Source organism: Zea mays, chromosome 4 (genome assembly GCF_902167145.1).
Source record: "Zea mays cultivar B73 chromosome 4, Zm-B73-REFERENCE-NAM-5.0, whole genome shotgun sequence".
Classification (NCBI taxonomy): domain Eukaryota; kingdom Viridiplantae; phylum Streptophyta; class Magnoliopsida; order Poales; family Poaceae; genus Zea; species Zea mays.
Genome location: NC_050099.1, coordinates 122,355,052 through 122,373,834, shown reverse-complemented (window position 1 = coordinate 122,373,834; position 18,783 = coordinate 122,355,052).

Below are 18,783 nucleotides of genomic sequence, written 5' to 3'. Positions count from 1 at the left end.
ATCTTGGGCGTCCATTTTAGTGCAGACTGCTCCTGGACCCCAAGATGGAGTCGCAGCCGAGTCGGACTCGATCTCCTTCCTGTTGTGGGCGCCCTTGCTACTCCTCCTCAACACCTTGGCCTTTCCCAAGTCCTTGCTGGTTCTCTCCAAGGTTCCTAATCATCAAAACATCTATAGCCCCAAGCGTAAGCTCTGAAACACAATTAACTAGGGTAGAACGTACCTGGAGATTTAGCTGTCGTGCACGCGATCGTGTTATCGGTCCATTCATTGTATGTATAGAAGTGATGTCCTCATCATCCTCCCCCTCTTGAATTGGAGTCATCCTCAACTCGATCTCATCTTCGTGACCCATATATGGCTTCAAATCTGAAATGTTAAAGGTGGGACTAACCCCAAAATCTGGAGGCAACTCAAGTGTATATGCATTATCATTAATTTTTGCAAGAACTTTATAAGGACCAGCAGCTCGTGGCATAAGTTTAGACTTTCTCAAATCAGGAAACCTATCCTTTCTCAAATGAACCCACACCAAGTCACCAGGTTCCTATTTCATTTCCTTCCTGCCTTTATTAGCAGCAATACGATACTTTTCATTCATCTTTTCAATTTGCAACTTAGCTGTTTCATGTAACTTAAGAATGAATTCAGAACGTTGTGCAGCATCAAAGTTCACTATTTCAGAAGTTGGTAAAGGTAGCAAATCAATTGGAGCACGGGGATTAAAACCATATACTACCATAAATGGACTAAGCTTGGTTGTGGAATGAATTGATCTGTTATAAGCAAACTCAATATGTGGCAAACATTCCTCCCACAACCTCAAATTATCCTTCAAAACAGCCTGCAACATGGTAGATAAAGTGCGATTAACAACCTCTGTTTGCCCGTCAGTTTGGGGATGACAAGTAGTAGAAAACATCAACTTTGTTCCCAATTTAAACCACAAGGTTCTCCAAAAATGACTTAAAACTTAGCATCCCTATCAGAAACAATAGTATTTGGCACACCATGCAAACGCACAATCTCAGTGAAGAACAAATCAGCAACATGTGAAGCATTATCAGTTTTGTGACACAGTATCAAATGTGCCATCTTTGAAAAACGATCGACAACAACAAAAACACTATCACTCCCCCTCTTTGTTCTAGGCAATCCCAAAACAAAATCCATAGAAATATCCTCCCAAGGTGCACGAGGAACAGGAAGAGGCAAATAAAGACCATGGGGGTTAAGTCGGGACTTAGCTTTGTTGCACGTGGTGCAACGAGAGACGTAGCGCTCCACATCACGCCGCATCTGAGGCCAATAGAAATGAGTAAACAACACATCGTCGGTCTTCTTAACACCAAAATGTCCCATCAAGCCACCTCCATGTGCTTCCTGCAAGAGTAGAAGACGAACGGAGCTAGCTAGAACACACAACTTGTTAGCACGGTAGAGAAGGCCTTCACGCAGCATAAATTTTTGCCACGTTCTTCCCTCTCTACAATTTTTAAAAGCATCTTTGAAGTCCAAATCAGTAGCATATAATTCCTTTATAGTCTCCAAACCAAAGATTTTATGATTAAGTTGGGACAGCATAGTATAACGTCTAGATAAAGCATCAGCAATCACATTATCCTTTCCTTTTTTATGCTTAATAATGTAAAGAAATGATTCTATGAATTCAATCCATTTATCATGTCCCTTAAGATTAGACTGTTTGTTTAGATTAGATTGTCCCTTAAGATACTTCAAAGATTCATGATCCGAATGTATGACAAATTCTTTAGACCATAGATAATGTTGCCAAGTTTGCAAAACTCGTACTAAAGCATATAATTCTTTGTCATATATAGAATAATTCAGAGTTGGACCATGCAATTTTTCACTAAAGAAAGCAACAGGTTTACCTCCTTGAATGAGCACTCCTCCAATCCCAATGCCGCTCGCATCACACTCGAGCTCGAATGTCTTATCAAAATCAGGAAGTTGCCGCAGTGGTGCTTGTGTGAGCTTCGACTTGAGGGCATCAAAATCTTGTTGTTGTGATGGTCCCCAACAAAACGACACTCCATTATTTGCCAACTCGTGGAGAGGTGCTGCAATGGTGCTGAAATCCCGCACAAATCGCCTGTAGAATCCTGCAAGACCAAGAAAACTTCGAACCTGCGTGACCGTGGTTGGAAGTGGCCAGCTCGTGATGGCAACAATTTTTGTCTCATCCATCTTAATGCCCTGCAATGTCACAACATATCCAAGAAAAGACACACGATCGGTGCTGAAGGTGCACTTCTCAAGGTTACCAAATAAACGTGCATCATGCAAAACATCAAAAACAACACATAAATGTTCAATATGATCATCATTAGACTTACTATAGATAAGAATATCATCAAAATATACCACCACAAATTTACCAATGAAAGCATGTAAAACCTCGTTCATCAATCTCATGAAAGTGCTAGGCGCATTAGTTAACCCAAAAGGCATGACTAACCACTCATAAAGATCGAACTTAGTTTTAAATGCAGTTTTCCATTCATCACCTAAAGACATACGAATCTGGTGGTATCCACTACGCAAATCAATTTCAGAGAAAACAATAGAACCACTTAATTCATCAAGGATGCCATCCAATCTAGGAATAGGATATATGTACCGAATTGTGATGTTATTAATGGCTCTACAATCAACACACATGCGGCAAGTGCCATCTTTCTTAGGAACCAAAAGAACAGGAACAGAACAAGGACTAAGGCTCTCACGAATGTACCCGCGGTCCAGAAGGTCCTGGACCTGGCGCTAAATCTCCTTAGTCTCCTCGGGGTTGGTCCTGTAGACAGCACGGTTGGGCAAGCTCGCCCCTGGAATTAAATCAATCTTGTGCTCAATGCCTCGCACAGGTGGTAATCCAAGGGGTATCTTAGAGGGAAACACATCCATATACTCTTGCAAAAGGTTAGCAATAGCTGGTGGCAAAGCAATAGATGTATCATCAATGGAATAGAAAGCATTTTTGCACACTAAGGCATAGCAAAGTCCAAAAGAGGCATGTAACTCATCAAGATCAGATTTAGTGGCTAGCAAAGTAGGAGTTTTTTAACTTAATAGGTTGCTGATTTTTAGAGTTCAAAACACCTTTTTTGCTTAGCATTAGTCTTTTTCTCATGTTCAAAGTGGACAATTTCAGTGGGAGTCATAGGAAGCAACACAATTTTCTTTCCCTTATGCATGAAAGTATATTTATTAGATCTACCATGGTGAATAGCATCAGTATCAAACTCCCAAGAACGTCCCAGTAAAAGAGAGCAAGCATCCATAGTCACCACATCGAAATCAGCAAAGTCATGGAAAGAGCCAATAGAAAAATGCACCCTTGCTGTTTTTGTTACCTTGAACTTACCGCTATTGTTAAACCATTGAATGTGATAAGGGTGAGGATGCTCTCGTGTGGTCAAGCCAAGCTTCTTGACCACCTCAACGTTCACCAAGTTGTTGCAGCTACCACCGTCAATGATGATATGTACATGGCAGTCCTTGTCGATGAGGAACATGTTGAAGAGGTTGTGGCGCTGTCTGTTGTCGTCGTCACTAGCCGTGGCACTCAAAGCTTGTTGCACAATCAAGGCCTTATAGGTCTCGGTCGCTGTTGTACCAAGAACCTCTTCATCACCATCATAAGTCTCTGCAATTTTAGCTCCAACAGTATCTTCATCTTCAACATCAGAAGCACTAACATACCCACCATCACCAGTAGCAATGTATGCCCGTTTGCTGGGGCAATCTCGCTGAATATGGCCAAGTCCCTGGCAGCGGTGGCACTTGATGTCGGAGGAGCGGCCTGTGGAAGAGGTGGTCGTAGCAGGTTTTGCTGCAACACCCGAAGGCACCAAGGACTTGTTGTTGTCGTGTCCCTGTGATGCTGAAGGTGCGGTGCTGCGTGTGCCGCTGGTGGCGGAAGATGTGGATGTCTGTACGCCTGAAGAGGATGACGCCTTGGCTGGCGCCGGTGGCTGGCGTGGCGTGAAAGTGCTGCTCCTCCGCTGTTGACGACCCTGTAATTCTTTTTCTGTCAACATAGAAAGATGGAACAAGTGTTGTAGAGAATGATATTCTTTATAATCAACAATATCTTGAATCTCCCGCCTCAATCCCCCACAAAACCTAGGATCTGTTTTGTGGATAGGGTCAGTTTTAGAGATATGATCTGTTTTGTAGATAGGGTCGGTTTTGTAGGATGGAAGCGAATGGATAGAATCAAACTAAACCAAAACAAATCTAAACTAGCAACCAAACTCAACCTAGAACACGAAATCAGAACTGCGGACTCTAAATCTGAATTGTGCAAAGGCTAAGGCGATGGTTTTAGGTCAGAATAAACTGATCGTAATTATTTTTTTGGCTTTTTGTGGACTATGGGACGAAACAAAACTAATCTAAAGGTAGGATTATACCTCACGGTCAACCTAGAAATCTGATACAAATTGATAGAAGACGCGGCCCGATCTTCCGTGAGATAAGATAACTTGATTGAGTAGAGATCTCGACGTTGATGATCCAAGTCTCTGAGCGAATGGTTCCTCGCAATCACTACACCACGGCTCCATTGGTTATCACCCATGACACACGAGTGACCTCGCCATGAAGGCTTATCCTTGCAAGCGCAATCAAGAACACAAGCAAGAACTGGAAAGAAACGCAACCAAAATTGTATTGATTACGGAATAGGGTCTCACAAACCGATGACGACGACACTGTTCGATGACAGAATTGATCTAAGCAAAACTCAAACCTAATGTGGCGGCGACTGCTGAATAAATAGAGTATTAGGACGTGCGTGACCCCTAGACTCGCCCCTAATGGGCTCTGACGCGATACACGGCCCAATGGCCCAATAGACGGTGTCGCAACACCAAAACAGAATCTGAACATTGAATTGTTTCGACGATTCCCGTTGACTCCAGATGAATTTTAAGGTGGAATCAGTTGGGTTGGTTAGATAATCTCTTTAACTTTCCAACCATATCAAGTTTGTCGCAATTGGAGTCCGGATGCATCTTGGGCGTCCATTTTAGTGCAGACTGGTCCAGGACCCCGAGATGGAGTCGCAGCCGAGTCAGACTCGATCTCCTTCCTGTTGTGGGCGCCCTTGCTGCTCCTCCTCAACACCTTGGCCTTTCCCAAGTCCTTGCTGGTTCTCTCCCAGGTTCCTAATCATCAAAACATCCATGGCCCCAAGCGTAAGCTATGAAACACAATTGACTAGGGTAGAACGTACCTGGAGATTTAGCTGTCGTGCACGCGATCGTGTTATTGGTCCATTCATTGTATGTATAGAAGTGATGTCCTCATCACAACCTTTGGCCATAAAGGAGAAGACTGAAGGTCAGAAGAGACAGAGAATTGTCAATGTTATGCAAGCTATTGAGCGGACACCACCTCTAGCCTCGGCGCCCAGAATGGTGCCAGTTGCAAGTGCCGAGGCTGAAGCCGTTGCCGAAGCTGAAACTACTGTCGAGGCTGCTACTGCTGCCAAAGCTGCTAATCTTGTGAGCACAATGTCAGGAATTGACAAGTTGATATCAGATATGGTCGCAGAGGAGATAGTTGCGACCGTAGAGGAAAACGTGGCCGCGGTGCCTGGTAAGGGGAAAGAAGTTGTTGATACTTCGTCAAAATAAAAAGAATTTGACCTTCGACACTTGGGAGGTCAAGAATTGTCTGAGGCAGAGAAAGAGTAGCTAGAAGAATATGGAAAATCTTGTGGCTACCAGCCGGGATCCATGCTCTTCGGTGGAGTTGATGAGGAAATCCTGGGATGTATCTGCGACCGTGTTGGGGCAAAAATAATCGGCACTATGTCAAAGAGTGTTGGTTTCCCGAAACTAGAGTCTGATGTTAGTGGTTACCGACGGCAACATATCATCGGCAACCTATTCTACCCAATTTCAAGGTAAAATCTTTTGCCTAGATTCTTGTTTTCCTTATGATGGATTAAAATATTCTAAAGTCAACTTATTTTCGCAGAGCATGCTGCTAAGCAAAGCATTAAGGATGCAACAAGACCTCGAAGATAAGAAAAATGAGATAATAATTGAAGGCTTGGAAAGCAAGATCAAAGATTGTGAAGCTTCTCTTCAAAAGAAATACTTCTTGCTTCAAGCAACCGAAGGTTCCCTTGTGGAATTTCAAGCTGAAAATGCTAGATTAAACGAGGAGCTTCTCAAAGCTCAAACAACCTTAAAGGAAAAATCAGAGTGCTTCGAACAAGAGGAAAAGGAACTACAAGCGAAATATAAAGCCCAAGCTGATAAGAACACGAAGCTACAAGAATCGCTGAGGGACCGTCGGAACAAATGCTCAGAGTTTGCTACTCGCTGCGTGCAATGGTTAAAAGGAATGTTCAGCTTGGTTGGGGCCAGCTCTGAAGAAATTTCCCCTTCGGCTGAAGATATATCAGAAACCTTCAAGCACATCGAGAATGAAGTTGATGCACTCGACGCAGTAATAAATGGGAATGGTGATTTCTGTGCTCTGTTAGCTTCTCGTGGCGCAGCTGCTGCATTTTTGAAGGCGGGATGCACGCATGCTAAAGCAGTGAACAAGCCAAACTTCAGCTTGTCGCCATCAGACTTGGTTAATATTCCTGGTGAGGCCCGAAGTATCGGAAATAGATTTATTACTCAAATTTGGGCTAAAGGCGGACGAGAGTTGGTTGGAGACGAAGCTCGGAATTTGCTTAAATCAGTACGAAACTTGTACCTACTGTTTGCCTTGATTTTTCTTTATTACCATCGCTTTTACCTTATAACGTTGTTTGTCTATAGGGTGGCGGTGCTATTGGGGGCCTTCGTCCTTCGAAGGTCCTCAAAAACATGATTTAACAATGTTTTCCAAGTGTAACATATGAACAAGTACCTTCGGTTTCGGGTTAAAAGCATATACGGTATGGAAAGCAGGATTGGAACGAAGGGTCGAACCAGTGCCGAAGCTGCGCGCGAGAAAGCTTTGGCTCAGTAACAGAAAGAGGAACCGACTTAAGGAGGAAAAGGCTATCTAGTCCTCGATAGTATGTTCTTAAGTCAATAGTGAATATGAAGGGCATGAATGTAATTTCACACAGGCTACATCATGTGCCTATAAATAGATGAACAGTACTCCCGTACTGTTCATGCTGACTTGTATTCACTATGTGTCACGCTTGTACTTTTACCTTCTATCAAGCCGAAGGTACATTTATAATACAGTATTGTTTCTGTCTCTCTATGATAGTATAATGATAACAAATTAATAATGTTATATGATTGTTTATATTGTCTCTTATATTTCATATGCTTCTTCTTTTATTAACATATACTGCAATCATGAAGGTATGTCCTTCATGACCTTCGTCTGAATATCATTATATCCTAAGGGAAATAATGCTTTGTAGGACAAAGGGCATTAACATTTAACATTCTGTGTTGTCTTGTTCTTAATTCATAGCATTTAAGAACAAGTCCCCAACATTGGCGCCCACCTCCGGTGAACTCTTTCGACAACCTTCGGCAAGCACTGACCTTTGTCATGCCGCCGAAGAAAGCTTCAGCGACAGGGGCTGTTGCACTGCAGCCACTAGACCCAAACCAGGAAACTCTCTCTCTCCGAGAAGCTCGAAGCCAGAAGAGGAAGGCCACCAGTCCAACACTCTAGGAGGAGGAATTGGACCAAGAGATCAGGGACATGGAAATCATCCATCAACAAGTACAAAGGAAGAAGGAGAAGATGGCATGGCTGGCTAATCTTCAAAGGAAGATCGACAAAGCTACTGAAGAAGTGCGCCATCTTGTTCAAGATGAACAAGACCGAAGGCCTCAACACAGGGAGCTTCATTAAGAAGGCTTATTCAACGAAGATGGATGGTATGATGATTTTAATCATGATACCTTTACTTTTGATGATGCTTCTCCCTTGGTAGCAGAACTGCAGGCTACCCCATGGCCCCCGTCATACAAGCCACCTCAGCTTCCCATGTATGATGGGCACTCAGACCCAAAGCAGTTTCTGATGAGCTACGAAGCAACTATATCTTTGTATGGGGGCAATACTGTAGTCATGGTGAAGTCCTTCGTCATGGTAGTCCGGAATGTAGCTTAAACATGGTATTCTTCTCTTCAGCCTGGGACTATCACATCATGGCAAAAGCTTAAGGACATGTTGGTGACCAGTTTCCAAGGTTTTCAGGCGAAGCCAGTCACAGCTCAGGCCTTGTTCCAATGCATGCAAGACCATGAGGAATACCTCCAGGCGTATGTCCAAAGGTTCTTGCGATTGAGGGCACAAGCGCCCACAGTGCCCAATGAAATTGTCATTGAGGCCATGAATAAGGGCCTTCGACCAGGACCTATGGCTCAGTACTTCGCTAGGAAGCCCCCACAAACTCTGGAGAAGCTGCTCCAGAAAATGGATGAGTACATCCGGGCTGACAACGACTTCCGCCAGAGAAGGGAGGAAGCTTACAGATTCTCGGAAATGACCAGGGGCTTCGAAGGAAGAATCCACCCGAGGCATGTCAGGTCAATCCATAATTCCACTCAGAGTGATGACAAAGGGAGTCAGCCTTAGAGGTCGCAATACACCTCACAATCTTCGGGGCAACAACAAAGCTCTTTCAGGCCACCAGCTCCAAGGGGCAGAGGCGCCAGGGGCTTCGAGGGAAGATTTGGGGATCATCCTAGAAAGATCTACTGCTTATTCTGTGGTGAGGACAAGGGCCATACTACAAGAATGTGCCAAATCACCATTCAGAAGCAAAAGGAGATAGCAGAAGCCGAAGCTCGGCAGAATCAGCCGAAGCAGGTCTTGCACACTGCTTTGTGTCATTCTCCCTACATACCAGAGTATGTGGGCAATCATCCTACAGCTTCTGTTGCTTTGGCTAGCCATTCACAGGCTTCTTGGCCACAACTCCCACCCCCACCACCACTACAACCGACCTATTCCCGAAGCCAGCAGCCAGAAGGGCACTAGCACTCTCAACAACCACGGGAATTCAAGTAGGAATCTGAAGCTCGCACAGTCAACAGTACTGTGCCGAAATCAAAGCACATTTATTGAGAGATATCCCACCTCTGAAAAATTTCTTACATTCTATGTCATTTTTGTTTTTCAATAAAGAACAAGTAATGTAAATCTAGTTTTAATTACTCGTAATAGTTTCGCTTCTATTAAAATGAAATATATCTTCTTCACAGATTTACTGTTTCTATTAAAATGAAATATATCTCCTTCACAGATTTACGAAGCTCAAAAATTACCAAAGCTCAAAAGTCGTTCCTAAGGGAATGCAGAACCAGATAAATACCGAAGCTATAAGAAAAAGACGTTCCTAAGGGAGCGTAGCGTATGTTTTGACGAAGCTACAAAAATGTCGTTCCTAAGGGAGCGCAGTGTAAGTTTTCTGCTCAAAAGTCATTCCAAAGGGAATGCAGAGCCAAATACCGCCAAAATATAAGGCGAAGAAGTTCAAAAGACGCTCCTAAGGGAATGCAGAACTTACACCAAAAAGTCAACGGTGATACCGCTGAAATAAAAGGCAAAGAAGTTCAAAAGACGTTCCTAAGGGGATGCAGAACTTACACCAAAAAATAAGTGGTGAAGCCGAAAAATAAACAGCAAAGAGATTCTGATCGTTCCTAAGGGGACGTAGAGATGGTGTGTTCCAGTGGGCGAGTGGGTGCGTATCTTCGGCATTAGCATCATCCTTCGCATCATATCATCACATCATCCCGCATAGCATCACATCATACATCATATTGCACCGATGACACGAATTGAATACGAAGTCGACCTTCGGAGACTACTTTATAAAAAATGAAAACGTGCTAAGGCACAAAGTAAGCTGAGAAATACAGCTTCGTCAGCTCTATTGCAAAAGAAGGGCTCCTTTGTTTACGAAGTTGGGATGTGTTTACGAAGCATGAATATTTTCACGAAGCATGGATTTTCTTCTTTACGAAGCATGAAAAGAAGGGAAGGTGTTTTTTCACCGAAGGCTCAAAAACGGTATGTATATAAAGTTTCATGCATCGCAAAGAACTGAATTATAAATAATTTACATATTAGATTCAAAAATATGCACATCGAATATTACAGTCTTGATACAGCAAAGCTACATTGATCATCTAAAAATGTTTTTACAATAAGTACTAGTACTCTTTCAGGACCTTCTCCGCAACTACATTTAACAACTTGTTAACAACTTCGTCAACAATAGATTCGGCCATATTGATGATCTCTATTGCTTTCTTTGTTTCCAGGTCAGCCAGGGGGTCGAACGGTTCTGGTGGAGGAGATAGTTCAGCTATAGTAGAAAAAATTAATCAGTTCGAAGTCACGAAAACAAATGCTGAAGCTAGATGCTGCGAAACAATACATATGCGCCTCTCGCACTTTGCAGCTTCTTCAGCTTGCTTAGCTTGTACTCGGGCGTCATGGATGTCTTTCTCGCTCTTCTTCATAATTTCGTGAGCTATTTCTCGGCCACCATTTGCCCAGCTGTCAGTGTAAAATTTTCCGCCCACTAAGCTTGCTTCAGCTGAGAGATCTTTTGTATCATCCACGGAGAAGGCAACTTCGGCCTGGGCCAGTGTTTTGACATGGTCGCAACCCGCCTTCTCCAGGATGGCTGAAATTCCTCTTGCACCGGAGAACACGCAGACATCCCCGTGATCACTTAGAATTTCTTCAAAAGCTTCAGCCTCTCCGCTTATCCACTCGATAACACCCTCAGGGTCGCCTCGTATGAAGTTATCTTTGTTGAATAGGCGCCCACGTTGGCGAAGCTAGCCTTTATCTTCTCCACGCAGCCCAAAGATTTTTCAAAACATCTTTCCTTGGATGCGCGAAGATCTTCAACTGTTTTTTCTAAATAGTTTTTCCAATATTCGCTGGCCTCTCGGTTAGCTTCTGCGAGAGCGCATTTTTCTTTGGCCTCTGCCAATTGTTTCCGAAGGTCTTCGATCTCATTCTTTTGAATCTCAGCTTGAGCCTTGGAACTAGCTTCATCTTATTTCACTTTGTTTACCAATGAAATCAATATTTTGTCTTTTCAAGGCCTTCATTCCTTAACTCGATCACCTCTGAATGAAGGTTGTTCAGAGCCATTGTATACCCTTCATCTTCAATGTTTTTCTGTGCTCTAAGGGCATTGCTAAGGATTAAGCCCTGCAAGAGGAGGACAAGATTAAGTATAAACAAATGAAACATTTCATTTTCAAAATACAAAATTGACTTTTATACCTTTATGCTATTATACGCTAAACTGGCAGCCAGTTCATCCTTTGATAATATTGAAAGGCCATCTTCCAGTTTCGGAAATCCGAAGCTTCTACCTATTCCTGGCAGACGGATATCTCTTCATTATCCGGGAGACAGTACAAAAAATCTTCTTCCCCACTGCCATTGAACACTAATGCCCCCTTCGGGTATTTCAATTTTTGGGCATAATGTTGAGCTTCTCGTTTTTCTTCCTGAGAAAGTCCTTTTCCCGAAGCATGGTGGATGATGTAATCAATGCTCTCTTTTAAAGCTTCGGGAGCAGGAGTTGCAACATTTTCAGACGAAATTTTCTCTGTGGCCTTTTCTTCTGTTGTTTTTTCTTCAATTCCAGTAGGCTTTATCTCAGTGGGCTCTAAAGGCCCAGCTTCGGTTTCAGTTTGAATTATTGAAGCTTCGACTTTTGCTTGTTTCGTTTCAGCTTCGCGTTGTCCCTTAGAAGCTTCGGCAATTTTTCTGGAAGGAGCAGGATTCAAGGTTTTTGCCGTTTCTAATATGACATCCAGTACATTTGCCATCCTCCTCCTCTTAGGAGTTGTGGCAAAACTTTTTTGTGTCTTCGGCATTGTTGCTTCTGTTGAAGGGCTTAAAATCTCTGGCATCTTTGTTATTTCTCCAGTTTTTGACTTTTCAGCCTTATCTTTGTCAACCTTCGTTTCAACTAGCTCAACCAAAGGTACCTTCGGTATTATAGCCGGCTCTTCAGTCCTCTGCATGGGAGGAACAGTTTCTCTTGATTCAGCAGCTGAAGAGGCCTCCTCGCCAAACTCAGGCACCACATCTGGTTCAATGTAATGCGACCGGTGGGTAAGTGCCTTCGTCTTTTTGCCCGCAGCCTTCGGCACAGGCTCAGCTGGGGCGGCCAAAGCAGCAGCTTTTCTCTTCTTCCCTTGCCCCCGCAGCGGGTAGCGATAGTCGGGGTAGACGAAGCCTATAGCATCAAAAACTCTATTCAATCTCTTCTTTCCCCAACTTCCGAAGGCTGTGGATAATGCATTATCTTCTGCCTTGGAATATGATCCAAGTAGTTCATCACTTGTAACTTCGATGCATTTCAGCCAGTCATCGTTTGGCTCATCGAACTTATCCCCATACTTGAATGTATATTTCAGCCAGACCAGTTCACCTTCGCTAGACTTGGTGATGGTATCCTTCAGCATTTCCCAGCTCTCTACAAGCAGCCATACTCTGAATGCTATATGCTCTTGAATTAAATCACTTGTACCAATGAAGAAGCAGATAGTACCAAACGCCTTCTAACACGTTTCGTTGGCTTCATCAATTTCAACCTTCGACTTTCGAAAACCGAAGCGGGACCATATGGGGCGCATGATAACCTCCTTGATGTCCTCCTTCGCTGTCAAGTCGTTCTTCACATAAAACCATTCTTCCATTTATGTTCTGAGCCATCTCTTCTGAAAAGTTGGCACTTGGTGGCTTGCGTTGGGACGGGCGACAAATCCATAACAACCGAAGTTGTTGTGATACTATTCTTTACCCATGGCCTTCGTTTTATACAGAATTTCGTGCATGCTGCAGAAACACTTTGTGCTTGGCTCTATTCCTTGGCTTCTTACTGCCCAGACGAAGACTCCCATCCTCAATATGGCTTCGGGGTCAACTGATGAAGGAAGATTTGGTAGGTTTTCAACACTTCAACTACAAACCTTCTTAGTGGGAACTGAAGCCCAGTTTTTAAGAAGCTTCGGTAAATCACAACTTCATTTTCCTTAGGGGCAGGGACGTTGTTGTCTCCACCAGCCCTTACAATAGACATATCCTGAAAGTATCTTCCTCTCATGTTCTCAAGGTGACTTTGTTTGATGGTCGATTTTCCGAAAATCGAATGACTTGGCCTCCAGGGCCGATCCTTAGAATCTTCACCCCCGCTTTCCGCATCATAACTATCACTGTTACCAGTATCTTCAGACAGGCCTTCCAGTATCTCCTTAGTAATCTTCTCTGTATTTGTTTTCGCCATTGACTCGATAAATCCAGCAATGTAAGGATTCACAACCTTCTTCTCCTCAAAAAGCTTCTCATCTTCGGTTAGCTTCATCTCATCAGCAACCTTTTTGTCTTGAGACATTTCTCCTTCAGAAATGACAAAAATGCATCTTTTTAACCAAAGCTCAGAAAGCTTGAAAAACTAGCAAGCGTTAGTGAGCAAGAGCTATGAAATTGAGAAAACAAAGCAAATGGCATAGGCAGTGTATCAAATATGGCTGGTGTGAGTTCTTATTTATACGCTCAGCACATCCCAAATTGGGGGGTCCCATCCGTCATTGACTGTTGCTATTTTAGCAAAGGGAAGGTGTTTTTTCGGACCTTCGGCTTAAGGCCTTCGTCCATGTCGCAGTCTGAATTCGTTATCTTAAACAAATTAATACTGCGAGGGGCTACTATTGGGGGCCTTCGTCCTTCGAAGGTCCTCAAAAACATGATTTAACAATGTTTTCCAAGTATAACATAATAACAGGTACCTTCGGTCTCGGGTTAAAAGCATATACGGTATGGAAAGCAGGATTGGAACGAAGGGTCGAACCAGCACCGAGGCTACACGCGAGAAAGCTTCGGCTCGGTAACAGAAAGAGGAACCGACTTAAGGAGGAAAAGGCTATCTAGTCCTCGACAGTATGTTCTTAAGTCAATAGTGAATATGAAGGGCATGAATGTAATTTCACACAGGCTGCTCCTGTGCCTATAAATAGATGAACAGTACTCCCGTACTGTTCACGCTGACTTGTATTTACTTGTGCGTCACGCTTGTACTTTTACCTTCTATCAAGTCGAAGGTACATTTATAATTCAGTATTGTTTCTATCTCTCTATGATAGTATAATGATAACAAATTAATAATGTTATATGATTGTTTATATTGTCTCTTATATTTCATATGCTTCTTCTTTTATTAACATATACTGCAATCATGAAGGTATGTCCTTCATGACCTTCGTCTGAAGATCATTATATCCTAAGGGAAATAATGCTTTGTAGGACGAAGGGCATTAACATTTAACATTCTGTGTTGCCTTGTTCTTATTTCATATCATTTGAGAACAAGTCCCCAACAGGCGTCGAAGGTTAGTAATCCGAAGCACATTCCAAGGTTGCTGGGTTGAAGCTTCCTTTTATGACTTCCCGTATAGATCTTAGGATATATTTGCATTATTTTTGCAAAAAATTGTAATCAAGAGTTGAACTCAATACTGTATATATTGGTCCATACCTTGTAATATAATTTTACCTTTCCGTACATGTGTGAATTGCTTTGTTGTGGACGAAACCCATGTGTGACTTTTGAGCCAAAGGCGAAACACCTTCCCTTCTTTTCGTACACATCGAAGCATTTCCTTGCATGAAATGCATGTGTACATGTTTGAAATGAAGCTTCATCGTATTCAACGAAGCACTTTGTCACCAAAGCCGGACAATTTCTATTCATATTATCGTTCGTGCTTCATGTTATGATAATGATGATCCTACGAATGTCTAATGAATGTTTGTATGAATGCAAAGAATGATGTGATGTAATATGCAAATGTATGACCCAAACGCACACGAAGCCATACCTAGACTCTGCATCCCCATAGGAATGACTTTGGAGTCTCTTCACCTTCTATTTTGGTGGCATTTAAGCTCTGCATTCCCTTAGGAACGACTTTGGAGCTTCTTCACCTTCTATTTCGGTGGCATTTAAGCTTTGCATCCCCTTAGGAACGACTTTAGAGCTTCTTCACCTTCTATTTCGGTGGTATTTTGCTCTACATTCCCTTAGGAACGACATTTGAGCTTCGATACTTACTCTGCGCTCCCTTAGGAACGACTTTTGTAACTTTGGAACTTACTCTGCGCTCCCTTAGGAATGACTTTTGTAGCTTCGTCACCCTCGGAGTGATTACATCTCTGAATCCCCTTAGGGACGTCTTTTGAGCTTTTCCCTGTTCTTTTTGCACTCGATTGTGCGGATTCTGATATTACATGTTACATTTTTTTGGGGGGATATTGGCCCTTGTATTGCATAGGGCTAAACAAGAATGAAAATTACAAACTATGGCCCCATTAAAAACCTTTCTCCCCTCCTGAAAGGAGAAGGGTGCCATAGGAAAAATAGAAAAGGTTACATCAATTACACATAATATCGCCAAAGCTCATCCGCATTCCAAGATCTGGGTATGCCGTTGCCGTCCATATCCTTCAATCTGTAAGAACCGGGTCTTGACGAAGATACTACCAGAAAACAACCTTCCCATTTCAGCTGTAGCTTCCCCACTGTATCTGAGTTGGCTAACCTTCGAAGATCCAAATGGCCTAGCTTGATATTTTTCAATCGAACTTTCCTATCACGCCATTTTATTGTTTCGGCTTGATACTTATTGATGTGTTCTACGGCCTGAAGTCTGGTCCCTTCTTTGGTGTCTTTTGTTATTTGAGAATTAGTTTCGTCCTCCGCTGAAGCTATGGTTCTTATTGATCATGTTCTTGCTTCTTCTGGTGTTATTGCTTCGTCACCAAACAGGAGCTTGAAGGGAGTAAAACCTGTTGACGTTGAGACAACAGTGTTGTGGCTCCACACCACTTTGATCAACTCATCTAGCCACTTTACTCTAGGCTAATTGAAGATTAACTTCATTATTCCTGTCATTATAATTCCATTTGCTCTTTCTACTAACCCATTTGATTCTGGATGCCTTACTGATGCAAAATGTATTCTTGTGCCAATCCGGTCACAAAAAACCTTGAACGTTTCAGCATCAAATTGAGTTCCATTGTCGACTGTAATAGCCTTCGGCACACCGAAGCGACAAACAATATTTTGCCAGAAGAACTTCTGGACTGTGGCCGAAGTTATGGTAGCTAGAGGTTTAGCTTCGATCCACTTTGAGAAATATTCCACCGCTACCACAACATATTTTAAATTTTCTTGTGCTGGTGGGAGCGGTCCTAACAAATCTAGGCCCCATCTTTGCAATGGCCAAGTAGGTTGGATCAATTGTGTTAAAGATGAAGGTTGTTTCTGGTCTCTGGCACACTTCTGACAATTTTCACATTTCTGGACTAAGTCCGCTGCATCCGAAGCTGCCTTCGGCCAATAAAAACCTTGTCTAAAAACCTTTCCCAGTAGAGGCCTGGATCTGATGTGGGCTCCACACAGTCCTGCATGTATTTCCTTCATTAATTCATGTCCTTCATTCCTGGAAAGGCATTTAAGCAATGGGGAACAAACTCTATGCTTGTATAACTCCCCTCAATTATTACATACGGTCTTGTTCTTGCCTCCATTCTCTTATTGTAAGCTTCGTCGTCTGAGAGGCGGTTGCCTTGGAGGAATGATATTATTTCGGTCCTCTAGTCTTCACTATGTACAAGTGAGATTGTGAGTACTGCTCTCTCCATGAGCTCGACTGAGGGTGCTTTTATTGTTTCAAAAAATACTTCCGAAGGCAAAGGGAGCTCATGTGCCGCTGACTTAGCTAGCAAATCTGCATGCTCATTTTCTCCCCTTGGGATATTTTTTACAGAAAATCCCTCAAAAGAAGCTTCCAATCTTTGGACTGCATCCAAATACTTTTCAAGCTTCGGGTCTCTTGCCTTGCTACTCTTATCTACATGGCCAGAAATAACTTTCGAATCAGTTTTGAGAATTTCCCTTCTTATTCCCATTGCCTTTAGTTTCTAAAGCCCTAAAAGAAGAGCTTCGTACTTGGCAATGTTATTTGTACAGCTGAAGTCTAACTTTATTGCATAAGATGTTCTGACTTTAGAGGGTGCCACTAGAATAGCAGCTGCTCCTGCGCCAAAGCTTCCCCAAGATCCATCGTAGAATACTATCCAAGCTTCGACATCTTTTGTTGCTTCTTCACCCTGAGCCCCTGGCGTCCAATCAGCAATGAAGTCTGTTAACGCCTGGGATTGAATTGAGGATCTGTGTACATAATTAATGGTGAATTCATTAAGTTCAGCGGCCCATTTTCCGATCCTTCCTGTAGCTTCTCTGTTCCTCATTATGTCTTTCAGGGGTCGTGATGAAGGCACTATTATATGACATGCTTGAAAGTAATGCCTAAGCTTCCTAGAGGCCATCAATACCGCATACAGTACCTTCTCCAATTCTGTGTAATTTTTTCTTTGATAGGTTGAGTACTTCGGAGATGAAGTGTACCGGTGCTTGTCTTTTTACTTGGCCATCTTGCTTCTCCTGTACGAGTGCCGCACTAACCGCAGCATGGGAAACAGCCACATACAGAAGTAGTGGAGTTCCTGATGAAGGTGGAGTTAGAGTTGTCAAGTCTATCAGATACTGTTTTAACTCTTCAAAGGCTTTCTGTTGAGCCGGACCCCACTGAAAGACTTCAGCTTACTTCAGTACTTCAAAGAGTGTTAAATTCCTCTCTACTGATCTTGATATAAATCTATTCAACGATGCCAGCCTTCCTGCCAACCGTTGAGCCCCCTTCTTTGAATTTGGTGGCTCCATCCGAAGGATAGCTTCGATCTTGCTTGGATTAGCTTCGATGCCCTTTGTTGATACCAGGCAACCAAGAAACTTACCCTTCTTCACTCCGAAAACACGTTTTTCTGGGTTCAACTTGAGACCAGCTTGTCTGAAATTGGCAAACGTCTCTTGCAAATCGGCAACATGATTTTCTTGTTTTGTGCTTTTCACTATGATGTCATCGACATAAGTCAACACATTCCTGCCTATTTGAGAGTGAAGAACCTTGGCAGTCATTCTGCTGAAGCTTCCTCCAGCATTTTTGAGCCCCTCAGGCATCCGAAGGTAACAATAGGTACCACTAGGAGTTATGAAGCTTGTTTTTGGCTCATCCTCTTTCTTCATCCAAATTTGGTGATAACCCGAGTAGCAGTCCAATAGGCTCATGAGCTCTGAAGAAGCCGCTGCATCTACAAGGGAATCTATTCTTGGTAAAGGGAACTCATCCTTCGGACATGCCTTGTTGAGATCTGTGAAATCAATGCACATTCTCCATTTTCCATTAGCTTTTTTCACCATAACGGTGTTAGCCAGCCATTCTGGGTATGTTACTTCTTTGATAACACCGGCACTAAGAAGTCTCTTTACTTCATTTCGTGCACGTTCAGCTTTATCATCAGACATTTTCCGAAGCCTATGCTTTCTTGGTCTGAAGGATGGGTCCACGTTGAGTGAATGCTCAATAACATCTCTATTGACGCCACAAAGGTCATTGGCTATCCAGGCAAAAACATCTTTGTTATTAAACATGAATCTTAACAAAGTTTTTTCCTGTTCATGAGATAGCTGGGATCCCAACATTACTTTTTGGTATGCTACGTCTTCACAGACAAGCATAGGCTTCGGTTGGTCTGCTGAAGCAGCCTCTTCCCTTTTATGCTTATACTGCTGATAAGCCTCGGCTTCATCTATATTGTGAATAGCTTTTGAATCTGTCCAACTCCCTTCAGCCCTCCTGGCAGCTTCTTGGCTTCCGTGTACAAAGA